The 6,649-nt window shown below is 42.3% G+C and overlaps 1 long non-coding RNA gene across 1 annotated transcript; it reads right to left on the bottom strand.

Annotated features, from left to right (window-relative positions):
- Positions 1–3,535: 3,535 nt before the first annotated feature.
- LOC125781164 (uncharacterized) lies at positions 3,536–4,727 on the bottom strand. The gene is made up of 3 exons (XR_007424293.1): positions 4,248–4,727; positions 3,976–4,020; positions 3,536–3,885 (listed from the first exon to the last, which is right to left on the bottom strand). It is a non-coding gene; the product is annotated as an uncharacterized LOC125781164 (long non-coding RNA).
- Between the last annotated feature and the right edge of the window lie 1,922 nt (positions 4,728–6,649).

Genomic DNA, 6,649 nt, shown 5'->3' with positions numbered 1-6,649 from the left:
CTCTTAAAGAGAATGATGAGCAAGAGACGCTCTGATTGGTTTACTATTTCACATTATGCCCAAAATATGATTAACCACACCCATGATTAATTAAGATAATTAGTACATGACTGTGTGGTTTGAGCTGTTATGATAGCAAAAATACACTGACACACTAGTTTTGCAGTTTATTCATAAAGGCAGATGTGCTTCTATAGAGACACTTTACCCCAAATGTATTCATTTAATCAGGTCACGATTCAGTGTAACAGTGAGGAATCAGCGAATCAGGTTAGACCCGCCCACCACAGCCTCTTCAAACCAATTAACCGTCCAATTATAGCCCAGCCAGCGCCACGGCAACCGTACGCAGATGCTGACAGTGAAGGAGGAGCTATGGGAATATTAGAGTCATCCAGGGATAAATACACACACACTTTCACACACACCACACACACACACACACACGCACACACTCTCTCTCACACACACACACACACACCGCACACACACTCTCACACACACACCACACACACACACACACACACACACACTCACATTCTGTACTCTACTCTCTACCTTTCTTCACCTCTATCTCTCTTTACCACTCTCTCTCTTGCTCTCTCTCTCTCTCTCTCTCAATTTCAATTTTTAATGTAAAACAGCTTTATTCTCCTGAATTGCAATTAACAACTTTTTCCTAAGCAATTAAACAAGTACTTAATATACAAAAAGTAAAACATAAGTAAATATAGAAATATACATTAAGATACTTTACATATAAAGGTGAATCCTGTAGATAAATAAAAAACAAAATAGATAAATGAATAAAATATCAATAATTGTTCAGTTCAGCAGTGCTTTATTGGCCTGAATGAAATTAATGTAACAAACAACACTATCTTCAAAGCATAAAACAGAAAACATAAAACAAATAAATAAATACATAAAAAAAATACATACATACAGATTACAACAACAGAACTCGAGTTATTTACAGGATTAACAATTATAATCATTATTAATGATCATTTAAAATAAAAGGAAATAAGAGTGTGTGTGTGCTTCACACTGATGGACCAGCATGGATTACACAAATATTTTTCAGTTAAAAACTGAATTGTATTTACAATAGGACACAGGTTCATTGCTATCTTTCCCTCCTTCCTCCTGCCTGCTTTAGCTTGTTTATCTTGGTAACAGAAAACACAGGAGCTCCACTGACTGAATACAACCTAGACAGACGCCAACAGTCAGACGTTCATCGCTATCTCGGTAACACAGGCGCTGTGCCGAGCCGAGCGTACACCCCCACTTATTACACACACATGAACACACAGCATTTAAAATAAAAGGAAATAAGAGTGAGGAGACTTTATAAATGTGTAATAATAAGCAATAAATCATTAATATTAGAAAGTATTTGTGATATATATATATATATATATATATATATATATATATATATATATATATATATATATATATATATATATATACATATATATGTGTGTGTGGAGGTGTGTTTGATTATTCCGGGTTCTGCGTGCTCCTCGTTAGCGTCTCTGTAGTTAACGAGCAGCGTTTTGTACGTCGTTATTGAAATGCTAATCTGACATTTTCTCAACAGCTCTCGAGACCCCGCCTCCTCTTTGATGTGACGCTGTTGTATAAACGCTCAGGTGCTATTTTAGTCAGGTAGTGTTTTTATTTTTAGGCCCTGCCCACTCGTCCTTCAGCGGCGCTGCGTGACCCGCGGTGCTGCAGCAGGTCGGTATGGAGGCTCTGGGTGAACCGGGTGGTCAGTAGGTGTAGGATGGGGGTGGGTTGCCAGATTTCTGCCACTCTGCGGGTTTTACTCGGCAGAAATATTCACAGCTGTTGTTTTCTGCGTCTCGCTTTCCTCTTCACTCATTCATTTAAAGCTTCTGTTTTTTCCGCCAAAACAAATATACAGTTCCCGCCCCCCCCCCCCCGACCTTCCCAAAGCCTTTATTGAGACATACTAATCCAGCGTGGTGTTAATATCTGGCGCGTGCATGCCAAATATTCTCACACACACACACAGCGTGCAGTGGGTCACAAATCATGTCTGAAGATCATACACTATAAAACTGCTTCGGTTTTAAAATAGAATTGGTTTTAAAATATTACTGTTCTTTCAGTCTGCAGCCTCAGAAACAGCTTAATCATAACTTTCATAAGCTTAATTAATGGCCTAGATGAATCAAATCAATCAATCAATTAACCAACTTTTATTTTCACTCAGGAATACATTGAGGGTGACCCTCATTTACAATGTTGCAGAGAATTTACAGCATCAAAAAGATTAAAAATACATTTAATAAAAAAATAAAACAATAATAAATAAAAGAAATGCTTTTTTAAATCATTCAATATACATGAATAACATATATATGTAAAAAAAAAAATTATCCTAAGACCATGAAAAAAACGATTGACACATAAAAAGTAAAGAATTTTTTAAATATTAAATAAAGAAAATGATAATAAAAGGACAGTAGGTGCAAGCGAAAGAGAGAGAGAGAATAAGAGACAGACAGACAGACAGCAAGAGCAAAACAGAGAAAGACTAAGAGAAAAACAGACAGAGAGTGCTAGGGAAAGAGAGAGAGACTAAGAGACATACAGTCAGACGGCACGAGCAAAAGAGAGAGAGACTAAGAGAAAGACAGACAGACAGTGCGAGCAAAAGAGAGAGCGACCAAGAGACAGACAGACAGACGGCACAAGCAAAAAAGAGAGAGAGACAGATAACGAGAGCGAAAGAGAGAGACAGTAAGATAGACAGACAGACGGCGCTCAAGAGAGAGAGAGGCAGTCCGAGCGCCTAACCCTGCGTTCACACTGGAAAGCGTCAGGCAACCATTCATTTCCTATGGCAGCACAGCAACGCTGTGTGGAACAGTTTGAATGATCTGAACCAAACTGTGCCGGTTTGTAAAGAATACACGTACTGTTAAACCCTTATTTGAATGAAATAAACAGGTACAGGTAGATCTCAGCCTTCCTGTAGTGTAAATGAATTGCTGTGTTGCACGTACAGCACACTGAACCCTTTCCCCTGACATTCAATGCACATTGTCTGCGGAGGCTATTCATACACACTGTGCATTAATGTTATCTGTATTAACGTTACATAAATTCCCCCTGCTGCACATATTTCCCTCTCGACAGTAACCTGTGTGTGTTATCAGGGCAGGAGGGCGGCGGGGGGGTATTTATACATCAGCGCTGCGGTCAGATCACACAGTACACTCTAACGCTCTACTGCAGATACTGTTGGTAATCTGACCACCTAAAACATCTCAGATAATCAGATTGAATGATGGAGATGGAGAGATGCACGCAGTGTGCGGACACTTGTTCCAGTGCTGACGGACAGCAGCTGTTTTAATAATGAGCTCAAAGCCTAATTAGTGGAATCAGGTGTTTTACAGCATCACATTATCAGCCCTCACTACAACTCCCATAATTCACCTGCACCCACTATTATCAGCCCTCACTACGACTCCCATAATTCACCTGTACCCACTATTATCAGCCCTCACTACGACTCCCATAATTCACCTGCACCCACTATTATCAGCCCTCACTACAACTCCCATAATTCCTCTGCACCCACTATTATCAGCCCTCACTACAACTCCCATAATTCACCTGCTCCCACTATTATCAGCCCTCACTACAACTCCCATAATTCACCTGCTCCCACTATTATCAGCCCTCACTACAACTCCCATAATTCACCTGCTCCCACTATTATCAGCCCTCACTACGACTCCCATAATTCACCTGCACCCACTATTATCAGCCCTCACTACAACTCCCATAATTCACCTGCACCCACTATTATCAGCCCTCACTACAACTCCCATAATTCACCTGCACCCACTACTATCAACCCTCACTACAACTCCCATAATTCACCTGCACTCACTATTATCAGCCCTCACTACAACTCCCATAATTCACCTGCACCCACTATTATCAGCCCTCACTACAACTCCCATAATTCACCTGCACCCACTATTATCAGACCTCATTACAACTCCCATAATTCACCTGCACCTGTTATTATCAGACCCTCACTACAACTCCCATAATTCCCCTGCACCCACTATTATCAGCCCTCACTACAACTCCCATAATTCACCTGCACCCACTATTATCAGACCCTCACTACAACTCCCATAATTCCTCTGCACCCACTATTATCAGCCCACACTACAACTCCCATAATTCACCTGCACCCACTATTATCAGCCCTCACTACGACTCCCATAATTCACCTGCACCCACTATTATCAGCCCTCACTACAACTCCCATAATTCACCTGCACCCACTATTATCAGCCCTCACTACGACTCCCATAATTCACCTGCACCCACTATTATCAGCCCTCACTACGACTCCCATAATTCAAATGCACCCACTATTATCAGCCCTCACTACAACTCCCATAATTCACCTGCACCCACTATTATCAGACCCTAACTACAACTCCCATAATTCACCTGCACCTGTTATTATCAGACCCTCACTACAACTCCCATAATTCACCTGCACCCACTATTATTAGACCCTCACTACAACTCCCATAATTCCCCTGCACCCACTATTATCAGCCCTCACTACAACTCCCATAATTCACCTGCACCCACTATTATCAGCCCTCACTACAACTCCCATAATTCACCTGCACCCACTATTATCAGACCTCATTACAACTCCCATAATTCACCTGCACCTGTTATTATCAGACCCTCACTACAACTCCCATAATTCCCCTGCACCCACTATTATCAGCCCTCACTACAACTCCCATAATTCACCTGCACCCACTATTATCAGCCCTCACTACAACTCCCATAATTCACCTGCACCCACCAGGGGCGTAGCAGCAAATTCGGGGCCCTGTACACTCTCAGTGACAGTGGGCCCCTATCCATGCCAGTACACAAGGAACGTGAGCAAAAATTTTCATGGGCCCCTCTCTCTACTTGGGCCCTGGGTGGTCAGGTCCACTTTTCCCCCCACTACCACGCCCATGGCACCCACTATTATCAGACCTCATTACAACTCCCATAATTCACCTGCACCTGTTATTATCAGACCCTCACTACAACTCCCATAATTCCCCTGCACCCACTATTATCAGCCCTCACTACAACTCCCATAATTCACCTGCACCCACTATTATCAGACCCTCACTACAACTCCCATAATTCACCTGCACCCACTATTATCAGCTCTCACTACAACTCCCATAATTCACCTGCACCCACTATCAGACTTCTGAAGGCTGCGGAATGTTTGCATTCCTCCCATTAACTCCATTCTTGTTTAATGTTTTTCTTATTGTATTTATTGTAGATTTGTCAACAAAAATGTGAGCATGTGCCAGAGATTTCTGTATTCAGTCTTCAGCTGACACTCTTCCTGAAAGGATTCTTCCTCACCTCATTGATCATTCTGCATGTGCTGTGCTCTTGCAGTCATCTTTACAAGACTTTACTACGCCTAGAGAGAGTAGCAGCAACAGTGCTGAACTTTCTCCATTTGTAGAGTGTCTGTCTTACTGTGGACACATGAACATCAAAGCTTTTAGAGATACTTTTGTAACTCTTTCCAGCTTCATGCAGGTCAACAATTCTTGAACATAGATCATCTGAGTGCTTGATCTTTTGTGCAAGGCATGATTCACATCAAGCAATTCTTTTTAAGAAAAGCAGAAAAGTCATTAGCTCTTGAGATTGACATACTTTTACCCCCTCACTGTGAATATGAACATGTTGTGTTCAATAAAATCATGCAAACATATTTTTTGTGTGGTATTAGTTTAAGCAAAACACATTTAATGACCAATTTATGCAGAAATCCAAGTATAATCCCAAAGAGTTCACATACTTTGTCTTGCAACTGAATGTGCTATTTTGTGTTCATCGTGTCCATCAGAGAAATAAGGCCACTCGTGTCTCTCTCAGCTCCAGTCTCCAGTGCTGAAACTCTACACTGGGTCAGGGTTACCTCAGCGCCAGTAGCTGATAAGGCTCCGGTCCAGCAGTGCCGTCCGTCAGTCAGCCGTTATCAGCGCTCGCCTCTGGAAGGACGAGGACATTTCCCGAAGTCCTTCCAGAACGGCGTCATTCACGTAGAGAGGAACCTGCACGTCCCTGACCTTATTCCAGCCGGGCTTTTTGCCCCGGTACCACCTGTTTGAGCCTAAGTGACCGCTGTCGCTGGACCGCTGGACGTATCAGATGAGCGGAGGGTAATCCTGTTTGATATCAAAGCCTGGAGGAATCTGTTATCAGAGAAAGTGATGAAAGGCGCTTGGGGCTTTGTGAGCGTTCGACTGGCCTGATAAACACGCCTGATGACTGACACACACACATGAATACACACATGAATACACACATGAACATTCAGTGAGGTGTGCCACGTGATGACAGGTCACCTGTGTTGAAGCTGTTGCTGTTTGCAGAGTAACGGATAGCAATTCTGCAGAGTCACTCCGCTAGTATTTATATATCATCGCTGTCCAGTGAATAACAAGTACAGGGGTTGGAGAATGAAACTGAAACTCCTGGTTTTAGAGCACAATAATTGACGTGGTGACGGACAGTTCTGGTGGAAACAGGAGAG

The sequence above is a fragment of the Astyanax mexicanus genome, chromosome 15 (genome assembly GCF_023375975.1).
Source record: "Astyanax mexicanus isolate ESR-SI-001 chromosome 15, AstMex3_surface, whole genome shotgun sequence".
Classification (NCBI taxonomy): Eukaryota; Metazoa; Chordata; class Actinopteri; order Characiformes; family Acestrorhamphidae; genus Astyanax; species Astyanax mexicanus.
The sequence above is the reverse complement of the archived record's forward strand: the minus strand, read 5'-3'. Positions and strand labels throughout refer to the sequence as shown.